The 24252-nt window shown below is 40.8% G+C and overlaps 2 pseudogenes; both read left to right on the top strand.

Annotated features, from left to right (window-relative positions):
- The window catches only part of LOC144255796 (transcriptional repressor protein YY1 pseudogene), a 115221-nt pseudogene extending 105066 nt beyond the window's left edge, over positions 1–10155 (top strand).
- The window catches only part of LOC144256020 (ruvB-like 1), a 211303-nt pseudogene extending 187588 nt beyond the window's left edge, over positions 1–23715 (top strand).
- Positions 23716–24252: the final 537 nt, after the last annotated feature.

Below are 24252 nucleotides of genomic sequence, written 5' to 3' on the forward strand. Positions count from 1 at the left end.
ATGAAAGTTGCTATCTTTGTGAGGTAGTGTACTCTTTGTCACTATCCATGTTCAAGCAGGACATATATTGCTATCTTTGAGAGGTATCACAAAGCAACTCCTTTATTAATTCAAGAGGGTGTAAATTCTCCAAATGGTCTCAAAGATCACTTGTATCTCTATGATTTTTTTTCCATTAATAAATGACAAATTAGCCTTTGTGGAAGTGCAGACAAGGTACATTCCCAAAAAACACGCTACAAAAGTTACAAACTGCCAAAAAATGTTCATAGGTGTTAGCTATTTTATTTCTTGACATGATTTTATTAGAGTGTGCATATGTAGTAAAAACAGATTAAGCAGACTCACAAGTAAACGTTTGTAGTAACTGTGAGAGAAACTAAACATTCTTTCTAAGTTGAAATTATCAATTTAAAAAAAATTATTTTACTAGATAAGTTTTTTTGTAAACAAATCTTGATATATTCAATAAATTAGAAAAAAGAAAGTCTTATGAGAATAAAATGTAAAAATTAGAAAATACAGCTTTATAATGTCTATCTTTTGAATCACCCACAAACAAGAATTTATAAAATATGCACATTTTTCCCAGGATATCTAGGGACTTAGCTTTATTAATGAAATAATTGAAAGCAATTACTATAAAATACTGTGCTATTGGCACTTATATTAAAATATAGTTTAGATATTAAACCAAATAATTGTATATTGGAAGTTCACTGAATAAAAGTGCTGGGGCTAAAGGAGTCCAAGTCTAGTTCACTAACAACCCTTTGTCTTTTAGCTTGAGAAACATAAAACGAAAACATCTCACTTTATCTTTCTTGCTAGAATTCACAGTGGTACTGCACTGGCTAGTTCTTACCTAACTGATAGACATACTATTATTGTCAGAATTACTGCTTGTGAAAATAAAATAAGATTACTAGTGCTAATCTTGTTTATTTAAGTGAGTTCTTAGAATCTGACATTGCATTAACCCCATCAAATCGGCCCAGAGGAACCATTTTCTGTTTTAAAATGGTAAATATTAAAACACCAGAAAACAACTTAGATATGATTGGTCTTTAAGCTTTATTAATTTAGGAAAAATGACAGGGTAATTTTTATGGTTTGCACCTGTCAAGAACAGAGTCTTTTCTATTGCAGTTCACAATGATCAGAAGATTCTCCCTCAGGCTACAGCTGAACTTCAACCCACTGTTGAAAAGACTAACACAAATGTGTATCACCAAGGATTTTATTTCTAGGATGAAAATCTCTTAAGAAACCCACATTTATGATATACCACACTGCAAGTTTTCAAATCTGAAGTTGAAAGAAGATTATATCTACCCAGTAAGGTCTGTATTATCCTAAGTCTTTTGTCTTTAAGATACTCTACTTCTCCTGCATCACAAATTGTGCTAGAGACACAATCTTAAAAGTGTTTTATGCTGCCAATAAAATAGATTTTCCCTACAATTGCCACAAATAGTCCATCATCAAGAAGTCTGAAAATTGTTGAGACATTTCAAGTGTCACTCAGGGATTATAAAAAAGAGAAAACAAACTTGGACTTCAAATGCATAAATTAAAAAAAAAATAGCCTTTCTGTTCAAGTTTTGAAGTGAAATGTTTTGTATTTTATCTTTCACTAACATAGCAGCACCATCTTATCTATAGCATCAATAAAGAGCTACAGATAAGCAGAACCTACACTAGATTTATAAAAAAAACATAAAAAGCCTTTATATTTTTCTTTGCTTGCTCAATTCCTGCAACACATTTTTAATACAATCAAGTACACTTTATGTTGACATTTCAGTCTTGGAGAAAGTACCAAATACTTTAATGAAAATCACCAAGTCACAGAAAATAATGATAAACATTAAAAATCAACACTGATGTCATATGATATACATACAAAATTATTTATATCAATTGTGAAGAATCCTATATTCAAAATATTTAATGTTTACAAATTATTTTACAGGCAAATTTCTAGTAGATCATGACTTTTCAACCAGGCAGAATGTATTTCATTACAATGCAAAGAGTTTAGGTAAAGAAATTTATTTAACCTATGTTTGGCAGCCAAACAATTGTGAGAGCAAATACACTATTTGAGTTGGTAATCTAATTTAGTCTTCATAATTTTTTGAGTGAAATTTTATGTTAAACTTAATACCAATTTTGCATGTAGTATGTTTATAAAATATAAAGGAATACTGATAGGAACGTTAAATATTATGTTTTTATTTCATGCCAATTGAGGCAATGAACTATGATCTAAAATAGTCAAAAACTACTATATATATATTATAAAGCTAATTTAAAATCCCCAAGCAAGTATTTCCCTATATTTAATATTTTCTCTTGGTGTACATGTACTTAACAATAAGTATTAAAATATTCATAAAGAAATTAAAAATATGTAGAACTTAAAAATATATATGATTTGCATCAAAATAGTTTAGCCTCTCATCAACACTTCTAAAATCTTTTTCCATAAAGCAAAAACAAAAGCTATCTATGTGTACCACCAATGATCAATATTTGACATTGTAAGACCTGTGGTATTTTCTAGATTTTATCTTCTAAATCAGTTCACTAATTTGACCAGGTCAAAGAGGTAAATACTTAAAAGAAAGAAAGTGATTCACTGAAAATATTTTTTTACATTGTATCTGGAATTGTGGAAAGAATGAATTGATAAAGTATAGGCATATATTTAACCATCCCTAAAAACTAACAAATCAGCTGCAGTTGGAGATGTGATTTGAAACTTTTGGACAGTATGAATACTAGAAACATTTATAAGCATTATGAATTGGAACCTGCAGATTTTAGTATATTTTGTTTATGATAAGGTTGCCTTTGGTAAATCTTTGGTGATTTCTCACCAGCCATGATTCCTAAAGTCAGCAAGCATATGTTATTTTCTCAAATTATGTGAAAAATCTCAATTAACTTGTCCACCTCCATTAACTTGTCACCTTTGTTAATTTATGCTTTTGACAAAATCTCTTTTAAATATCAGATATATCTAGGTATTTTTTCCAAATATAGTCTAAATTTTTACTTTATAAAAAAGTACTTAACATCTATAACAGATAAAATAACCTATAGTATCAAAAAGGAATATAAAAAGTAATCTGAAAATAATCCTGAAATGTTTTCATTTTTTTTCAGTGCTTTCCAGGGAATAAGTTCTTTTGAACTGAGAACATAAATACACTTCCTCAGCAGCTGAAAGCCTTTCAGATAACCATATAGATATCACTGTGTATCTGAATCTCACATGAATCTCACATAAAACAAAAACAAGTTAAAATTGGCAACTCACCAGACCAAAAATTTACAAAAAGCAGGAAAAACTCTTGCATTTTTCCATTTGGAAAATATTTTAAATTGAATATATATATATATATATATATATATATATATATATATATATATATATTTACTCAAAAGATTTTCTTGCACCAATTTTGTTTTTTAAAATGTGCCAGCTTTCCTTCACTCTTTCCTCCACCAAAATAAAAGGATTTTGACTACTACTTTAAAAGAATGTTTTGTTATATCTCATGAAATTTGTTTTTAAACTCATACTTTATAAATTTGACAAGATTTTGTAAAACTCTAAAAAATCTTGGATAGACTTCTCAATGCATTTCAGTACATTTTTACTTAACATACATTTCTAAAATAGTAATGTGTAGGATATTTTTTTCATCTGCTGCAGATAAATAAGTGCTCAAAGTATAATCTGCAAGAATTTGAACTTTGTTAAAAGATGTAATATCAAACTTATTAATATTGACATACAACTACAATATAAAAGTCTTGATTGAAAGACTCATTTTCTGAATGTTTCAAAATTATCAAAAATATTATAAAAGACAATTCATGTATAACACATCACCAACATCAATTATCAGACTTTAAGCCATTACACAAAATAAATCAGGTTTTGGATAAATAGATTTTTTTTAAAAAATCCCATGTTAAATATTATAGTTTCCTAATGCAATCTCTTAGCTGTACTTTGTGCTTTTTCACATTAGTAATTCGATTAGAATTAAGCACTTTAAGTGAACATAAACTATAGAAAAGGAAAACAATGGTAAAATGTGGCCATGCCAATCTCTTTCAATGTTAGCAAGCATGAGGACTTTCTAATCTTGTAGGCAGCAGATTACCTTGTCAGGTTCAACCTGACCCCAGCCCCAAATTGACAGAACAACCTCTTTTGTTCCCTCCAAATTTCCTTCTTTCAACTCCTCTAGAAAAAACATTTACTATAGCACTTAAAATATTTTCCTCCTTTAGCAAGGAGCTTTAGAACCAGGTCATCCACTACTGCCACTCACTTGACTGAGCGACAGGTAATTAGTGAAGTCCTTACCTGGCAGGTGAGCTCCAGGTGGCCTTCACACAGGTACTCTGTGCCTTGTCAAAAATGCTGAGGTCATGTGCTCTTGGTCATGTTCAAGTAGCTACTGTCCTTCCTGCTGGAAGCTGCACCTCTATGCGTCACCTGTCTTTACAGAGGCAGTGCTACAACTTTACAAATCAAAGAAGAACTCAGAATCCAAGATGACACTAACTTGCCCCTATGTGCACACTCCCAGCTCCAAGAATGCTCTGACAGCAGGCAGCTGTGGCCTCATGTCATATACTGCCTCTGGGCAATGGCTGCAGCACCTTCCTAAATGGAAGCACTCAGGGCCTGGAAGAGCCACTCCCTATGCCCCTGATTTCCTTGCATGCTCTGGCCCTTTCTGTTCACACCTTCATCCCACATTCTGCCCTCTGCCTTTTTTTCTACTTCTCTATTCTGTGTCCTTTATTTTGTATTCCCTTTATCTTGGGCTGACGACTTGCAAGATGCAAACATAGCTGCAATGTGGCGCCAGGCTGAGTGATGGCAGCACTAACAACAGAAGGGTAATTCACACTGACCACACAAGCACACACAGAGTCATAGCCTTATTCACTCCCATGAACTCACATATCATACAAGTACAGACTCACAAAAACTGTTCATGCACACAGATAGATACACATACACACAATACCTAGATATACACTTGGACATCTCCAGACTGGTGCACACACATTCTCATATACACATACTCCAGGCACATGTCCTCATGCACACACAGCCATATTCATGGACCCACACATTCACAGTCCAGATATGGAAATGCTATCCTTTGTCTCCATAACTGTAAACATCCCCAACCTCTACAGGGACCTTGATTAAGCTAGGAATCCAGAGGTCTGAATAAGCTCGAGGTTGGCCCAAAGGAGAGTGAAAAGGTGCAGGGCAAGCAAAAACCTGCTATCTTCCTGTCATAGAAAGCAAGGGGTGAGGAGACCCATATACCAAAGGAGCAGTCCATACACTCTGGCCGGGAACGCTAAGTGAAGGGGCCTTCTAGAGTTGTCTTCCAGAGTTGTCTTCTAGAGTTGACTTCTAGAGTTGTCTCCCAGGAATGAGAATGTTGAAATGTGGGAGGAAGTCTTCATGGCCCCAAATTGATCCTCTCATTTTTGCGGAAGGCTGGGCTCCCTTTGGCAACCCCTTTCCACCCCCACAACAGGCCTTCCTGTCCCCAGGAGCTTGACTCTCCTTTAAGATCTCCTCACTGAGACCCACATACCTGTACCTTCACAAAATGGGATCCCACCCAGACACTGCAAGGTATGCCCCCACCTGAGGGATCCTCATGCTGCCTCTACCTCTACACACTCCTTAAAACACAAGAGGTACCCCCTTACCTCCAGCACGACAACCCCAAAACTCACAGTCACACTTCCAGTGCCGCAGAGAAAGATGCCCACCCTAGGTAAGACTTCCTCTAATGTGGCGACTCCCTTCGCCAAAGAGTACCTCTCCAGAAGCTGCAGTCCTCCAACCCAAGGTGCCTTCACCTTTCCTGAGGGGCTCCCAGCTTGGATCATTTGGCTTGGGTCCCATAGCGGGAGGCTCTGAGCTCTGGTGGCAGCAGCTCCAGCATTCCAGCTGCAACAGCATTGGCACCTGCACTCCAGCATCTCTGGTACTCTGTTGGCGGCATTGTGGGATCCTGAATTTTGGACGCCATCAACAAGGTGGTTTTGGATCCCGCAATCTGGTGGCAGCATTATTGGATCCTACACTCCAGCAGCAAAGTTGCCTTCTGCATTGGAGCGAATTCAATGCTCTGACAGCGGTGGCAGCAGGGTGGCTGTGGCTCCCGCACTCCAACGCTTGCTTGCTCTGGTGGCTCCCTTTTCCTGGCTGGGGCGGCATTATCTCCTGCACCGCAGTGGTACCTGCGCTCCAGTGGCTCTCGTGCTCCAGCTGCAGCTTTGTCTTAGACGCTGTGGCCTCTCCTTCTGGGATGCAGCGGCAGCTACTCTGGCTCCTCCAGCTGTTCTGGCTACTCTGGCTCCATTTTGGCTGCACCTTCTGGGAGGCAGCAGCGGCTCCTCCCCCGGCTCCTCCCGGGTTCCTCCCCGGCTCCTCCCCCGCTCCTCATCTCACCTCTAGCTGCAGCGTGGACAGGGGAACTCACTGTTGGGATAAGCACAAGTGCTCTGCCCTTGCTTCTGCTTTTCCCTCATGGGGCGTGGAGCTATTAGCAAGTCTTAAGTTTCGACCAATGGGGTTGGTACTTTTTCCAAACCCTTATTAGCATAAACATGAACCAATAGCATTGAACCAAGAGGTATATATACCACTAGCTGAGCACACTCAACAGGAGAATTGTTGTGAAATGCTTGGAGGTAGTTTGCATATTGTAAATTCAGAAGCTGGGACTCCTGGGAAAAAAAAGTTGGTGGTGAGCTTCTGTGGTCTGCTGGAATGCCAGTGAGTAGAGTCTCCTATCAAGAGCACCTTGGATGCTGAGGCCTGCCACTTACTAGGAACCCACTCTCCAAGAGAAGCAGAAAATTCAACTTTCACTACAGGGACTTTTCAGTGTGCTTGTTCATATAAATCAATATTAGTGATGTTATTTTTATATATAATTTCACACAATAATTATTAAAGTAAAAAATTAGTTAATAATTAGACACATTTAACTAATTAAAATAATTTTAAAAAACTTAGACATAATCAGTACATGGGGGCACATTCCTATAATCCCAGTTATCAGGAAGCTGAGGAAGGTGGGTTGCAAATTCAAGTTCAAGCTCAGACCATGTCTCAAGATTTTAAAAGGGCTGAATATTTACCTCATTGATACAACACCTGTCTAGCATGTGTGAGACTTGAGTTTAATTCCAAGCCCTGTGAAATTGAGAATACACACACACACACACACACACACACACACACACACGGAAAGACAGAGAAATGCAAGAATTAAATTTGACTTTAAGTTTCAAATTTCACTTTAAATTAAGTTTTCAACGCTGACTTTTCTTAGAAATGTAACAAATACATTACATTATTTTGGTGGTTATACTTTAGTAGATTGTATGTGTTAATTGCATAAACTATACTTACAGACCATTAATCTATTTTCATATTAATACAGCATGAGTTGTATTTGATGTTAAGGTAATAGAATGGAATTCTAGTGCAATTTGGGGGCTATGGAAAGAAGGCACTTAGAAGTGGACTATTGGTATGTTTTGCCTTTTATAACACAGTCTTATAAACCATCCACTCTTCTTTCACTACTTACTGTTCTTTAGAAGTGAATCATTAAATCTACTATGCATTCTTAAGAGAAAAGTTAGAAATTCTCTCTCAGTGTATAAATGACAACAGCAGGTTGCTAGAAGACCTTTTAGGAAAAAATTTATTGAAATAATCACCTTCCAGAGGCAGGGCAAAATCAGAAGTCTTGCTTAGTTTTAAACTAAGAATGGAACATGTACCTACGTGGGTTTTGAAGGGATAGGAGGCATTCTGAGATGTTGGGTATAAAGAACTTTATCCGGCAGTTTTAGGATAAAAATATAAAACAGTGATCTCATGTAATGGAAAGGAGACCAGTTACAAAGCCATTGCAGAAAGTAGTGATAGCACTTTGGATTACAGCAGTGAACATTATGGGAACAAAGGTCAGAGGATAATGTATGTCTTGGAAAGAAATAGTGACCTGCAAATGTAAATGTTAGAGACAGGCCAAGAAAAATAGAATACAACATGTTCATAAAAATTGGAAGCAATTCTAGCATAAATGTTAAATACAGAAGAAAGAAAGCAGATTTAAACAATTTCCAAAGATAATGAAATATAGGAAACTGAAGAATGCAAATACAAAGAATATTAACTGAAGCCATGGGACAAAACTGGATAACAGAGAGCAGTTGTAAATCTAAAACATTGTTTCATTTACTTTTACTTACTCCTCTGTTTTAAAATGGGTGAGGATGAGATTACATTGAATAAGTTTGAATTCACTTTGGAAGAGCTATATTGTGGAGAATACAGAGAAAGCATTGTTTATTGGGCTGACTACTGATACAGATAGAAAGTTAGAAAGATAAGATGCAGGTTAATGGGACATGATTTGTTGTGGAAGAAAATCTGCTCAAGAATATTGCACACATTACTAAATTTAGAGAAAACATCAGTGAACATCAGAATTCCTGCGTATCTCAAGAAATAAGCTACAACTACAGGAGATTTTTTTTTTCTTTTCTCTTCCTTGACTCTGGTATTATTATCTGCACAAAAACGAAATCATTCCTTGACCTTCCTCGGCCTTGGTTCTATAAGGCAGGAGTAAGAAAAATAGGGATGCTGTATTTTAAATGACCTAATTGATGGAAAACACTTCGGTTGATGCCTGACAAATAGAACTTCTCTATAATCATTAGTCAATATATGATATCAAAGAAAATAACTCTACAAGACCAAAGGCATTCTGGGCCGGCCGCCTCTTCGCCCGCCCGCCCGCCCGCAGCCCAGGAGCCGAGGCCGCCGCGGCGGCCGCGCGCCCTCAGCCAGGGCCTCGGGCGACACCCTCTACAGCGCCACGGACGGCTCAGAGATGCCGGCCGAGATCGTGGAGCTGCACTAGATCGAGGTGGAGACCATCCCGGGGGAGACGATCGAGACTACGGTGGTGGGCGAGGAGGAGGAGGACGACGACGAGGACGGCGGCTTGGCGGTGACCACTGCGGCAGGGGCGGCCACGGGCACGCCGGCCACCACCACCAGCATCAACACCACCACCCGCCCATGATCGCACTGCAGCCACTGGTCACCGATGACCCGACCCAGGTGCACCACCACCAGGAGGTGATCCTGGTGCAGACGCGCGAGGAGTTGGTGGGCGGCGAAGACTCGGACGGGCTGCTCGCAGAGGACGGCTTCCAGGACTAGATCCTCATCCTAGTGACGGCGCCGGCTGGCGGCGACAACGACTACATTGAGCAGACGCTGGTCACCGTGGTGGCGGCGGCGGCGGCTCGTTGTCGTCGGGCTGCGGCCGCGTCAAGAAGGGCGGCGGCAAGAAGAGTGGCAAGAAGAGTTACCGGGGCGGCGGGGCCTACCTGGGCAACAAGAAGTGGGAGCAGAAGCAGGTGCAGATCAAGACCCAGGAGGGCGAGTTCTTGGTCACCATGTGGTCCTCAGACGAAAAAAAAGATATTGACCATGAGACAGTGGTTGAAGAACAGATCATTGGAGAGAACTCGCCTCCTGATTATTCAGAGTATATGACAGGAAAGAAACTCCCTCCTGAAGGAATCCTTGGCATTGACCTCTCAGATCCAAAACAGCTGGCAGAATTTGCTAGAAAGAAGCCAAGAAAAATTAAAGAAGATCATGCTCCAAAAACAATAGCTTGCCCTCATAAAGGCTGCACAAAGATGTTCAGGGATAATTCTGCTATGAGAAAACATCTGCACACCCACAGCCCCAGAGTCCACAGCTGTGCCGAATGTGGCAAAGCTTTGGTTGAGAGCTCAAAACTAAAACGACACCAACTGGTTTATATTGGAGAGAAGCCCTTCCAGTGCACATTCGAAGGCTGTGGGAAACGTTTTTCACTGGACTTCAATTTGCGCACACATGTGCGAATCCATACCGGAGACAGGCCCTATGTGTGCCCCTTCGATGGTTGTAATAAGAAGTTTGCTCAGTCAACTAACCTGAAATCTCACATCTTAACACATGCTAAGGCCAAAAACAACCAGTGAAAAGAAGAAAAAGAAGACCCTTCTCAACTGCAGGAAGCATCTTCCAGGAGTGTGAATGGGAATAAATATGCCTCTCCTTTGTATATTAAAAATGAATCCTACACACCTAAGGGACATGTTTTGATAAAGTAGTAAAAATTAAAAAAAAACTTTAATAAAATGACATTGCTAAGATGCTCTATCTTGCTCTGTAATCTCGTTTCAAAAACACGGTGTTTTTGTAAAGTGTTGTCCCAGCAGGAGGACAATTCATGAACTTCGCATCAAAAGACAATTCTTTATACAACAGTGCTAAAAATGGGACTTCTTTTCACATTTTTATTAACATGAAGCTCACCTGTTGTTTACAATTTTTTTTTTTAATTTTGTATTTTCCAAGTGTGCATATTGTACACTTTTTGGGGATATGCTTAGTAATGCTATGTGTGATTTTTCTGGAGGTTGATAACTTTGCTTGCAATAGATTTTCTTTAAAAGAATGGGCAGTTACATGCATACTTCAAAAGTATTTTCCTGTACAAAAAAAAGTTATATAGGTTTGTTTGCTATCTTAATTTTGGTTGTATTCTTTGATGTTAACACTTTTTTTTGTATAATTGTATTGCATAGCTGTATTGAATCATGTAGTATCAAATATTAGATGTGATTTAATAGTGTTAATCAATTTAAACCCATTTTAGTCACTTTTTTTCCAAAAAAATAAATACTGCCAGATGCTGATGTTCAGTGTAATTTCTTTGCCTGTTCAGTTACAGAAAGTGGTGCTCAGTTGTAGAATGTATTGTACCTTTTAACACCTGATGTGTACATCCTGTGTAACAGAAAGGGCAACAATAAAATAGCAATCCTAAAGAAAGAATATGGCAGAAAAAAGATCTGTAAGCACAGTCTTATTTTCTTCTGTTGTCCAGAATACTTACAATTCTTGAGCCTCCCAGAAATTGGAAGCTAAATAAAGCAACTCAAATTTCCTTTAAAAAAAAAAGACCAAAGGCATTCTGAACATAGAAATAAAAGCAGAGCAAAGCAAAACAGTCAGGCTACAGGACCACGTCTGCATTAAAAGTATATTAGTAGAGAAACATTGGTTCTAACCTCTGGGGAAATATTACTTATCAGAAAAAAAATTTAAAGAAGTTGGACATTACCGGAATAGTAGAAAAAAATGTAGAATCACTTCCTTGAGATTAAAATATTTTAAAACATATTCCTAAAAACAGTGTACAGTAATGAACATATGGGTGGTTTTCTATATTTTCCAAATATTACCATACCTTATAATAACATGTATTTTGTAATATTATAGATGTTAATATTGAATTTATTTTTCAAAATGGCATCTAAAAATATAGTTGGAAATTTCTATTGCCATGAGTTCTTATTTGAATGTTTTGATGAATAACATATTTTCTTGGTTCACAATTGACTCATTTTTTTAAGCTATTTTATCCTTTGATGTCAGTTTTTCAGGAAAAAAAGCAGGGGGAAAAAGAAAACAATAAATACAACAGAAAAAAAATTATGATAATAATGTTGATTGATGTTAGACTTGTCCCAATTTCAAAAATGTTAAGTTGAAAAACAAAACAAGAATGGGACATGTATAGTAAACAGAATATTTTTTTTAATTTTTGTAGGGTTAGAGTGAATTTCCATAGTGACTGTGGCATCATTGTAGATTTAATTCTCGATTACAAATGAGACAGAAAGGTGGGGGACAAAGAGAGAGAGAGAGGGGGTCACATTTAGAGGATTATTTCTATTTCCCCAAATTATTATGATTGTTTCCAAATCCCTCTGTCACTGAATTCCACAATCCAAACAATCACTTGAAAGCTAAAGGGTTAGCTTTTATTTTAATTTCCCTATCACATACTGTATCCAAATAATGACAAGTTTTTTTTAAAAACAAAAACAAAAACAAAAACAAAAACAAAACAAAACCTTCACTTCCTGAATCACTCCAGAGGCCAGTATTTTCTTTATCTCTTTCAGAACCATCAGCATCTCTCTCTCAGCTTTGCAACAGCTTCCTGCTGCTGAGTTGAGGAACTTTCCTCCTCTCTAGTTTGTTCTATCTGTTTAATTGGAAATACTTATGTGATTCTATTTTTCCTCATCTCAGTCTCTTGCTATAATCACCCTGGTTTGAGGACTCTAGCATGGTGTCCTCACTGGGCTCCTGCCTACTGTATTCTCCAGCCTCCTCAACTCCACACATTTTTCTCTAGCTCTTGGTCTCGGGTATACTGACTTCAATCCCTGACATCTATCCTTATTCATCTTCTCCCTAGGCCTTTAAGTTTGCTTTTCCCTCTCAGTGGAATGTCCTTCCTGCCCCTCTTTTCCAAAAGTTCTTTCTCATCTATGAAGTTTTCTTTACATTCTTTCTAGTAAGTTTTTTATCTTTCTGACTTCATTTATTCTATGCTGTAACTGACACTGAGCATTCTTCATTAAGATTGTTATTAAGAGTATAACTTGACAGTTGTTTGTACTTTTGTATCATTAACAATTAATAAAATTTTACTAAGAGACTGTTTAGTCTTTAACTGTGGGTGTTAGATGTTAGCATCAACTTTAATATGTGGCATCATATCTAAAGCATCTAGCAGGGTTGGCCATTTACTAATAACATTCTCTATTGTAATCTGATCAGATAAATAAAATATTGTATGATTTAGGATAATAAAATATGATATAGTAACTTGGGATTATTAAAATACCATATTTATGGAGAAAGTTATAAAATTTAATATCATAGTTATAATCCTATATGCTGTTTGAAGGGCAGTCAGTCCTGAATATCTTCAGGTTATATATGAGTAGATTCAGTCAATGATGAGTTTGAAGATATCTGGAAATAAATGCAATCATTACTATATATGTACATACCTTTATTCTAGACACTAGATCCTAAACAATATTGAACATCCCAATAAAATATTACAACCCAATAAAATGTATTGGGATGTTATGATTAATGTAAAAATGCCTGAAAGTATACAGGAGGATGTGCAGTAAGTCATATAAACATATAACACTATTGTACATAAGGAACTTGAAATTCAGCAGATTTTTCTGTGTATGGGGGGGATGGGCTTGGAGCAACCCCTCCATGAATACAAAGGGACAACTGTGCACTAAAATACAAGGAAAGGTGGCTGTGTTCCCATAAGAAAGACCATTGTTTTCTTTAATTGATAACAGAATAAATAAAACTGTTCATCATTTATTTATTTAGGATGCTTAAGCTAAAAGCTGGCATTTTCAACCATGATTCTCAAATATTAAGAGAGGTCATGAAAAGACCCAGCAGAAATTTAATTTAAAAAAGTATCATAAAAGTATTGTATCTGTAATTTGGTGAACTCCCTAACTGATTTTCATTATTTTTATGTCTTTCTGTTCCTCTTTACATTTTCACTTAAAATTATATACATATAGTCCCTATTAGCAAACTCTATTTGCATTGGTATCCAAAATTTCAACAATAATTTCTTGTCTTTTTCAATGTTCTCTTTCAATCTAGTTCCAAAATTTTTGAAGTCCACACTTCTGTCTCTCCTCCCCCTACTCTTTCTCTTCATTTTTTAGAAAGCATAATACTATGTCCTCTTGGTGAAGATAAGTACTTAGTAAAAGATGAGGCTTAAAAAATGTGACTAGATATTTTTAAAATTATTTGAAGAACACTGAATAGAGGTTGTATCTCTGAATAGTTATTTTATGCATTTACAAATATTTCAATTTTTCACAAGTATTCATGAGTTTGGATCACAACCAGAAATTAGGTATTGAAGATTACTTTCTTTGAAAGGAATTTGAGGAGAAATATGAATGAAGAAGATACTTGCCTTTGCTGGATAACAAATTGGCTGTAACCATACTATACCATTTTCCCATCACTTTTTATATAATATAAAATGATTTTTTAAAAACTTTTATGTAATATGCTTAAATAATTAGATGTAGATTTAATTGTAATTAATTAGATATAATTCTTTTAAAATATTTTTATTTTTTAGTTACAGGTGGTCACAATGTCTTTATTTTACTTTATGTGGTGTTGAGGATTGAATTCAATGTCTCACACATACTAGGTGAGAACTTTACCTCTGAGCCACAACCCCAGCCCAATTTAACTCTTTATTAATAATAAAGAATGTCATAATTATAGAGATTGGGTTAAAGGAAAGGAGAATCAAGAATTACTTTGAATTTTTTTTGGAAAAAAAAACTTTGGTCATTCAGTAAGGGGACTAAAGGAGTTGGTAGCTTTCAAACACTATTACAGATCTGGAACAATAGTCAATACATTTCCTATTATGGTTCCTCAAAAACTTCAAATTACTCATACTAAATGCATTAGTATATGACAGAGAAAACTATCAAGAACTCCAGGAGGCTCCACCTCAAATGGTTGTAGCTTCTGTGTTTCTTCATTTCAAAGTGAATTCAGATGGTGTCAGCACACAGCAGTGTGACCCTGTCTGCATCTCCAAGGAAACCTGATGCGTTACCATGAGTGGAGGGAGAGTGCGAAGATGCCTTGTCACCAGTGAGGACAAACACTTCAGTAAAAAATGAGTTTTTTTCTTTTACCAAGACACTCACAAGAATTACAGTTAAGTGTGAAGTAAACTTCTATTCCAATTCTGTTTGGCTTTTTAAAAGCAGCTTGTAATTCTGATAGAGTTGCCATAATTTTGATCCTACGAATATGTGATTATTGTGTATTATTTAATTTGAATCCTATTTTCTAAAATCAATCCTCTAATATAAAAGAAAAAGAAGCCATAACACAGTATTTAACCAATTATTTCATTATCATATTGGAAGTAAAAATTACAGTTTAAAAAACTACAAAACATAAAATAAAAATTGGCCAAATAAGCTCTATATTACCAGGAAAATATATTTCACTTTCAAGGTCAACATTGAAAGTTGATTCATATTTTTAAACAATAAAGTTACTTTTGCAGGGACTGGGGTTTTGGCTCAGTGATAGACCACTTGCCTAGCATGTATGAGGCACTGCATTCAGTTCTTAACATTGCATATAAATGAATGAAATAAACATCCATCAACAACTAATATATTTTAAATACTTTTATGAATTAAATTAATAATAAATGCATGATGTATTTAGTGTAAAGCATAGTGTTTATTCTATATACATTTTAGATACATATAATGAATAGAAAAATAATCACAAAAAAGTACTGATTTAGAAAAACTAAATAGAAAATTAAATTATTTTTTTAAATGAGCATATTGAAATGTAATGAAGATCCCACCATACAAAGCAATCGAATCCTTCTTTTCCCAAATTCCAGTGAGCTTTTCGAAGTTTCCTGCCTTTTGAGATGATTATTGCATTTGTCTAAAATACATTCTTCCTTCTTCCCTTTCTTCCTTTCTTTGTGATTTTCTTAATGTATTCAGATTTTATTGGTGTATTAATATTATACATGAGAGTGGATTCACTGTTACATTTTTCTTTAGCTTTCTATTCAGATGAACCATTTACTAGGTAAAGCCTTTAGACTTTGGGATAGCCTTGCCTCTAATTATCACCTGTTCCAGTAAAAAGATTTTTTATTTGTAAAGGTATTTATTATAGCAGACATTTGTGGCAAGTGTTTTTTTACCAGGGCTCATATTTGTACTCCAATCCCATTTTCCCGTATTGGTTCTTTTGTATGTCTGTCTTTCCCCATCAACTTGCTTAATATTTTAAATTCATAGTTTTCCAGGATTCTGGAATTTGATCTATTGCATTCACTTGCTTTCTAGTGACTGGCTTCTCTTGTCCTTGATGACTTTCTTGATTTGCCCCATGGCTTGCCTTACCCTTGAGCTTCAATTTTCACATTCCTCACTGTCTTGTTTTGAGTACAGGGTGCTATGCAGCCCAAATTTTATGTTCTTGACTCCTTCAAAATCTACTTCTTTAATCTTCTTACCTTAAAGAGAGTGGATATAATAAAGTCATGTCCATACAAGTGAATTTTAAGGTGACATAACCTTCAAATTTTAGCTATCCAGCATGTTCAAGGACAAATTAAAGTTCTGAGTTTAATATGTGAAAAAGCTTGCACGATTAAAAAATATATTTTCATGCTTCTGAATATTTTATGGTTTTGGTACTAGTTGGAAATGGGTTCTATCTTTATTGTAAGGGGTGTATAAAATCAAATAGCTAAATAAATTATACGCTGCAGTTCATGTGATATTCACTGATACTAGATGAATAAAACCAAGATTGTGTTTGCAAAATTTAAGAAATATTGAAGTCTATCAAAGTGAGATGGATTTCTTTTATGTAGGTTTTCCCCAAACCACAGGGCTGCCTAATATCTAGGGCCAGGAGCTAAAGATATTGACCTCCATGTCGCTGGACCTTAGCAAAGTTGACAGAACCAAAGGAGTCCACATGCAACTGTTCCGTGGTTGTTCCTGTGGTGGCTGTGTTCCACCCTGACCCTGTGGCTCTGCACACTGGAAATGGACAATGGAAAGTGGATATTGAGCAAGCTTCCTTACTGTGTAAATAGGTAAGCCAAGTCTAGAAGGACCCAGTGTTAGGACTGAAGGAGAGGACAGCATGAATGCCAGATCCGCCTCATTCTCACCAGATGGGGTACAATTGGAAAATGTGGTGAATGGGTGTGCTCTTGGGGTTAGAGCGTGATAGGCCTAGAAGTGGTAATGCACAGCAAGGAGCCTGAGGATCCCAGAGCCAGCTCTGGTTCCTACAGGATTGCTCACATCAAAGGAATGGGGCTTCTTGGATAAAGGACTGCAGCAGAAGATACACTAGTGGTCCTGGAGTGTGTCAGTGTTCCCCAGGGTATGGCAGAGCTTAAAGAGAAAAGCACACAGTAAGGAACCTTGCTCCCTGGAACACAGGAGGCACCTGGACATGCTCAAATTGGCCAAAGCTGGAACAATTGGGCAATTGAATAACAAATGAAGTTACGGTGGATTGTAGCCAAGAGTCTAAATAAACAGTTCTTAAGTCCATTTTGGTGTAAACAAATGACTAGATGAATAGGCAAATGTGGGGAAAAGCCGCAATTACCATGCCAAAGAATTCTCACAAGAATGCCTTGCCCTCAATCATTCTTCCTGACATACCAGTGCTCAATGGAGGAATAAAAGAGTCACTTTCAGTGGGGATGTGTGACAGACACCTCAGCCATGTGATCAGGGCCAACATCAGCAGGGACCTTGTCTCAATTGTCTGCTTTCTCTCTCTCTCTCTCTCTTCCTGTCTCTCTCTCTCTCTCTCTCTCTCTCTCTCTCTCTCTCTCTCTCTCTCTCTCTCTCTTTTGGGAACATGGGTGCTGAGCCACCCCCAACCCCTGTGTGACACTAATGCTGAACTGAGAGTTCTAATTCAGGACTAGGTGACCAGAAGCTAAGCTTTGTTTCACATTGAACTTAGGCTTTTAAAAAAAATTTTTGGTACCAGGTATTGAACCCAGGGGCACTTCACCCCAGAGCCCCATTCCCAGCCTCTTTTATATTCTATTTAGAGACAGGATCTCACTGAGTTGCTGAGGCTGGCCTCCAACTTTCGATCCTCCTGCCTCAGCCTCCTGAGCTGCTGGGATTATATGTGTGTACAACCAAACCTGGGTTTTACTTTTTAAATTTTTCTCTCTATAGTTTTTTCTTCATTTCTCCTTTTCTTTTCTCTTTTTATTTTCTATTTTTCAGGGTCTCACTATGTTTCCCAGGCAGTCCTGCAACTCCTGGGTTCAAACCATCCTCTTCCCTTAGTATGCTGAATAACTATGGCTACATATGTATGCTTGGCTTACTTTTCCTTATTTAAACATGTGCCAGTGATGTTAAAACTCGTGAATTAAGCAATGCATCATATTCCAACAGCTCAGGAGGCTAAGGCAGGAGGTTAGAAAATGGGAGGCCAGCCTCAGCAACTTAGACAGACCCTGAGCAACTCAGTGAGACCTTGTTTCTAAATAAAATGTAAAAGGGGCTGGGGCTCAGGGGTTTAGGGCCCCTGAATTCCATTCCTGGTACAAAAAAGAACCAAAAAATGTGACCAGTAAGATATCACAACCTTTCAAATACCTGAATATTAATATAAATACTTAAATTTAAAAAACACAATTTTTCTGGGCTGGAGCAGGAGCTCAGTGGTAGAATACCTACCTAGCATGTGTGGGGCCCTGGGTTCAATCCTCAGCACCACGTAAAAATAAAAAAATAAAGGAATTTTGTCCATCTACAACTTAAAATAATTTTAAAAAAACATTTTTGTGAGACAAAAACCTGATAAAACTGGCCTGCACACAGTTGCTTGGGTTTCAATGGCTGAGCGGGAACTGAAATGCTTTAAAATTTGAAAAAGTAGAGGTCGCCAGGCACATTTGATGGAAGTTGCCCCTTGGGTGGTGGGGTGGGGACACAGCAGGGGCTTTCCATGGCAGCTGGTGAGGAGAAATTTCTAGATCGGCCACAGAATGGAAAGGCAAGCCGTGGCCTCCCCTCAGACAGAAGCCTTCTGTCCCTGCACCTTTGAATTCCTGTGAACTGCAGAGGAAGGGAGAGAGGGTCATCTGTCCACTTCTGTGCTGCTCCCTTGACATGATAAAGGTCCCTGTCAGGGACTTAGAACCCAAGCCAGCAGATGAAACCCACGTTCTCTGTGCTGTCATGACCAGAGACAGCACCTGCAGCCCCTCTCCTGGCCACCAGCTGGGCCCATGGTCCACTGGGCCTTCCCTTGTTTACTTTTCACCATCGAGAAACTTCTAGACAAATATGAGTGGCTGAGAGACAGGGATTCCTTCCTTCCCCTCCTGAAGGAATTCCATGTCACTATTCCCTGACAGTGAATATGGGCTGGCATTCAATTTGGAGGTATTTTCTCTTTGCAGAATAGAAAAGGTTCTATTTTAAAAAAAATCAAATTAGGCTTAAAAGCCCAGAATTTTCCAAGCTTGACAGACTTTTCTGATACCTTCATGTTGTCTGAGAAATTTTTTTTTTTCTACCAGGGATTGAAGCCAGGGGCCCTCAACCCCTGAGCCCCATCCTCAGCACTATTTTGCATTTTATTTAAAGACAGGGTCTCCCCGAGTTTCTCAGGGCCTCAGTGTTGTGGAGGTTTGCCTCTAACCCATGATCCTCCAGCCTCAGACTCCGGAGCTGCTGGGACTCGGTGTGCACAACTACTCTGGGCTTTGTTTGGAAAGTTTGTCTTGGGGTTCAGGAGCTGGGAATTTGGTTCATCAAACACAGAATGTGGCTTCTCTTTTGGGTGTTTTCCAAAAGCCCCATTTATAGGCTCTCAGGTGGATCCCAGGCAGAGGAGAGTGGCCCTTAGCTTCCTGTCTTGAGTGTCCTTGTCCTGGTTGGGTGTCTAGAGAAGAGAAGGCAAGGGATGGTGTGAACAGTGGGAAGTGGCCTGAGTGTCTGATCCTGTGGCCGTGTGTTTCTCCCTTTGGGACATTTCCATATCAGCTCACAAGGAGCCTGATGGCCCCCTGCCAGCAGAAGTCCTCTGTGGTCTCCCCATTTGTCAGGAGAACAGCGACCCTCATCTTTTCTTTTTTTTTGAGGAGGAGCACTAGGGATTGAACCCCTGGCACCTAAGCACAGAGCCACCTCCCAGCCCTTTTTTGAATTTATTTGGAGACAGGGTCTCACTGAGTTCATCAGGGCCTCACTGAGTTGCTAAGGCTGGCCTCCAGCTTGCCCTCCTGCCTCAGCCTCCCAATCTGGGATGACAGGCATGGGCCATTGCTCCCTGTAGTGTTGCTTTCCACCCATGATGGTGTCTCCGGGTTGTACTGTAAGGTGACTTGTCAGTTCTTGTGCTGTGGCAGTTTGAGGTAAGAAGGTTGTTGGTGGGGAGGAGATGGATGTGAAGAGAAGGATGGTCCTTCTTCTCACTGTCCCCATTGGCTGTCCCTACCAGGGCTATTGATAAAAGAGGTCAAGGAGGTCTATGAGGGGGAGGTGACTGAGCTGATGCCATGTGAGACCGAGGACCCCATGGACGCAATGACAAGAACATCAGCCATGTGATCATAGGGCTCAAGACAGCCAAGGGCAGCAAGCAGATCAAGGGGAGTCTGTCCTGAGCCCTGTCCTCAGCACTGTGGCACGGGCAGGTGGTGTGACCTCTGTGTCCCTCTTACCTTGGCCTCTGCACTGTTGATGCCATATGGGACACTCAGGATAACACCATGTTGTATAAAGGGACACCTCGTAGAGGGCATGGATGTAGATCCCTTCATGAGGTAGCTCTTTCTTTTCTCATTGCTCCTGGGAGTTGTGTGGTTAAGTCAAGAAATTGCTTCTGCCATCTCATCCCCCACATGACGACCATTGGCCCTGGCGAGCTCCTGGCAGCTCTTTTGGGGTGCAGTTGTGAACACGATCCACCCATTTTAAGTGTGTATGGCCCACAGGATTTTGATGCATGACATAGTTTACACTCTCCATCTCAACTCTAGAACGTTGTCATGAACTTCCAAGGGACCTCATTCCCATGAATGGCCACCTGCTCTCCCTCCCCCTGGCCTTTGGCCACCATGTACCGACTTTGTTTCTGGATTGGCCTTTTTGGGGCCCCCTCCTGCCGAGGGAGCCCTGCATTATTTGTTAGTCTGTGTCGTGTACCCCGCAGCCCCCCTTTGACTCTGGACTCTGTATGGGACAGACCTCAGGTGTGTTTCCACAGGGTGGCAGTCTGTAGCAGCTGCTCTGGAAGCTCAGCCTCAGGACCTGTCTGCCAGTTGGGACCTGCAGTGTCTGGTTTGGTTTGGTTTTAGGTGTACCCCAGCATTTTTGAAAGTCTGCAGAAGAATCAAGTGGAGGCCAGAAACATCATCTACATGGAGGCCAACAGCAGGGCTGTGAAGGTATGCTCCCTGGGGACAACACCACACCTAAGGGTCTGCCAGAGGGAGACCTGGGTGAACAGGGCGTCATATTGCTCAGCGGGGGTGGGTGGGGGAAGGTTAACAGCTGTCCCTTTACCTAAGTCACCTTGGATTTTCTGTTTTCCTCTGCTTGTGACTTCAGCAGGAAAAGTGTTTAAGACCCAAACCCTGTAGGGGACAGGGATCAGACAGCCTTCGTCCCTTCCCGCTGCACCAGGTAGCATCTTCAATCTTCCCTTATCTCCCTGGTGTCCCTCCCCAAATCCGGAGCCTGTGGACAGTACCAGGTGGCTCCTCCTCTATCTCCTGTGGCATCCCAGGGTGGCTGCTACTCCCTGGTGCATGGATGAGCCTCAGGCCTCGTGTCACCCATAAATCACCACCTCAAAGAGCCCAGACCCCGGCTCCAGTGAGTGCCCTGGATGCTCCTTCATCAGGAGTGAAAAGAAAGGGGAGAGAATCTTCCAGAAAGTCTCAGGTATTGCCCGGGCAGGTCTAGGAGTCCAGCTTGGCACAGGCTGTGGGGCACAGGAGGAGGGCGCTGTTGGGGGCCCTCGGTGGGCAGCAGTGACCTTTCTGTCACTGAGCTCTGTGTGGTCCCGGTGCTCCATGGTCTGCTAGCAGAGGCAGGGCAGGTGTGACTCCTAGGCCACAGAGTTCACCCTGGAGGCCAAGGAGGACATGCCCTGCCAAGGGTGAAATGCACAAGAAGAAGGAGGTCATCTAGGACAGGACGGTGCATGACCTGGATGTGGCCCACAACAGGCACCAGGGACAGGCCCTGCTGGTCCAGCACATGCCCAAGGCCCAGAGAACCAGTGGCCAGGGCCATGTTGTCCTCCTGGAGGCCCTGTGAAAAGCTCATCACTGAGCATGACATGAGCTTCGTCCGCTGTCCCAATGTCCAGATGCTGTCACAGCTGATCTCTGGGCATTGTCTGCCCCTGGCCGCCTGCCAGCCTGGTGAGGGCTGCTATCCACCCCGGGCTGGGGGTACCTGGCGGGAGCCTTCACAGGGCTTTAGACAGCCTCACAGAGGCTCTGGCCTCTGCAGAGCACGAGCCCCAAGTCCTCCAGGTCCCAGCTGGCTCTGCTCTGGGCCCCGCTGTTCAGAGAGTCATGTTTGCTCTTCATCCTGAATGGGGCCTCCTCCCCACCAGGAACAGGCTTTCTGCTGGGCATCTGGTTTTGCTTTTTGTCCCTTGGAGCTTTGCCCAGGAGATGCCAGAGACTCTTGGGATTGGAGCTTCTTCCTACCTGGCCAGAGTTTCTTTTTTTTTTTTTTTTTCTACTTAAGCTTAAACGCCAGGGGTGCTTCCCCATGGAGCCCCATCTGCAGCCCTTTTTATATTTTATTTAGAGACAGGGTCTTGCTAAGTTGCTCAGGACCTCACAAAGTTTTTGAGGCTGGCCTCCAACTTGTGATCCTCCTGCCTCAGCCTCCCCGGCTGCTGGGATGACAGGCGTGTGCCACTGCACCCGGCTCTTCCCCAATTTTATGTCCTTCTCAGGCCCATTACAACTTTACTCCCTGAAAACATAAGTTCAACATGAATCCACTGTTGCCTTGAGGCTTTGCAGCAGCCTAAACTCATCCATGAGTGGCCAAGAGCAGATCCGTCTCTGAACTCAGTTTTGACAGCCCTGCTTCATGGCTCTGGGCGAGGACAGGCCTCAGATCTCGGTTCTGTGGGAACAGCTCCATCCTGATGACAGGGGGTGCTGGATGGAAGGTGAGGGCTGGGACCTGAGGTGGGTCTGCTGTTCTGCAGGGGCTGAAGGTTCTGGGGCTGAGACTGGGCCTGCTCTGACCCTCCTTGCTCAGGTTTTCTGGGGAGAGGATTCTAACTGCACTTGATGGAAAGTTAATGAACCTGAGCATTGTCACACAGGGCCCTCAAAAGGGCTTCTTGACTAAGTAAAGCAGAGGAGAATTTGCATCTGAAAACACATCTCCCTGGGCTCCCAAGTGGGGTATCTTGACATCAGGCTTCAGGCTAGATGGGGCAGCTCCTGGACACTTCACCCCACACAGCTCCTTGGAAGGTTTTTTGTGGCATTTGGGGGCGATGATGCCTGTTATTTTTTAGATGAGAGTACAGGGATTCAACTCAGGGGCTCTTGACCCCTGAACCACGTCCCCAGACCTATTCTGTATTTTATTCAGAGACAGGGTCTCAACCGAGTTACTCAAGGCCTTACTAAGTTGCTGAGGCTGGCCTCCAATTTGCGATTCTCTTGCCTTTACCTCCCAGGCTTCTGGGGTTATATGTGTGTGCCACCACACCTGGCATGATTCTTGTTTTCGAATGATGACACCAAACCTGGAATGGGTCCAGTACCCAGCCTGAGGTCAGAGAGCTAGTAGGAGATCCAGGCTGAAGAGTTAGGTCTGGAGGGAATTGAGGTGGGGAGAAGACAGCAGGTGACATTTCTCCCACTGGTTGGGACCCTGTCCGAGGTGAGATCAACTAGGTGGTGAACAAGTACATTGACCAGGGCATGGCTGAGCTAGTCCCCAGTTGCTGTTCATGGACAAGGTGCACATGCTAGACATAGAGTGCTTTACCTTGCTCACTGAGCCCTGGAATCTTCCATTGCCCCCATAGTGATTTTTGCCTCCAACGGAGGCAACTGTGTTATCAGGTAGGTGCTGCCAGCTGTCCCTTCTCCCTGGGCCTGTTACCACCTGTGACATCATAACTCAGGATGGGACAAAGGGAGTGCATGTTGCCCCTGGGAGGAGACAGCAGAGTGACTGAAGGCCACAGCTACCCTGTCCCTGATGGGCAGGGTCTCCGTGGGCCTCTGAGGCTCAATGTTCCTGTGGGGAGCAAAGGCCTGAGAAGGTTGGGCCACTCTGGTGACCTGAGTGTCAGCTCCCTCACACTGGCTCCCAGAGGCCAGCAGAACCCGCTTCATCTTTTTAAATTGCACCTTGTCCCATGTCATAGGTGGGAACACAGTTTTGTCTGTGATTTTGTTCTTCTTAGCTCCCCATGACAGCAGTGTGCAACCTGCCATGTCATCTACATGGGATGTGACTTTCATTCCTGTAGCTGGCCCTGCTGTGGGGTGTCCCTGATTGTGTGTTCCTATGTGAACATGGGAAAGGGACGTCCATTCATTTCCCTGTCTCCCAATCCCGCCCCTCCCTTCCATTTGTCTCATCAAATGAAATTCTATT

The sequence above is a fragment of the Urocitellus parryii genome, chromosome 7, assembly GCF_045843805.1.
Source record: "Urocitellus parryii isolate mUroPar1 chromosome 7, mUroPar1.hap1, whole genome shotgun sequence".
Lineage (NCBI taxonomy): Eukaryota > Metazoa > Chordata > Mammalia > Rodentia > Sciuridae > Urocitellus > Urocitellus parryii.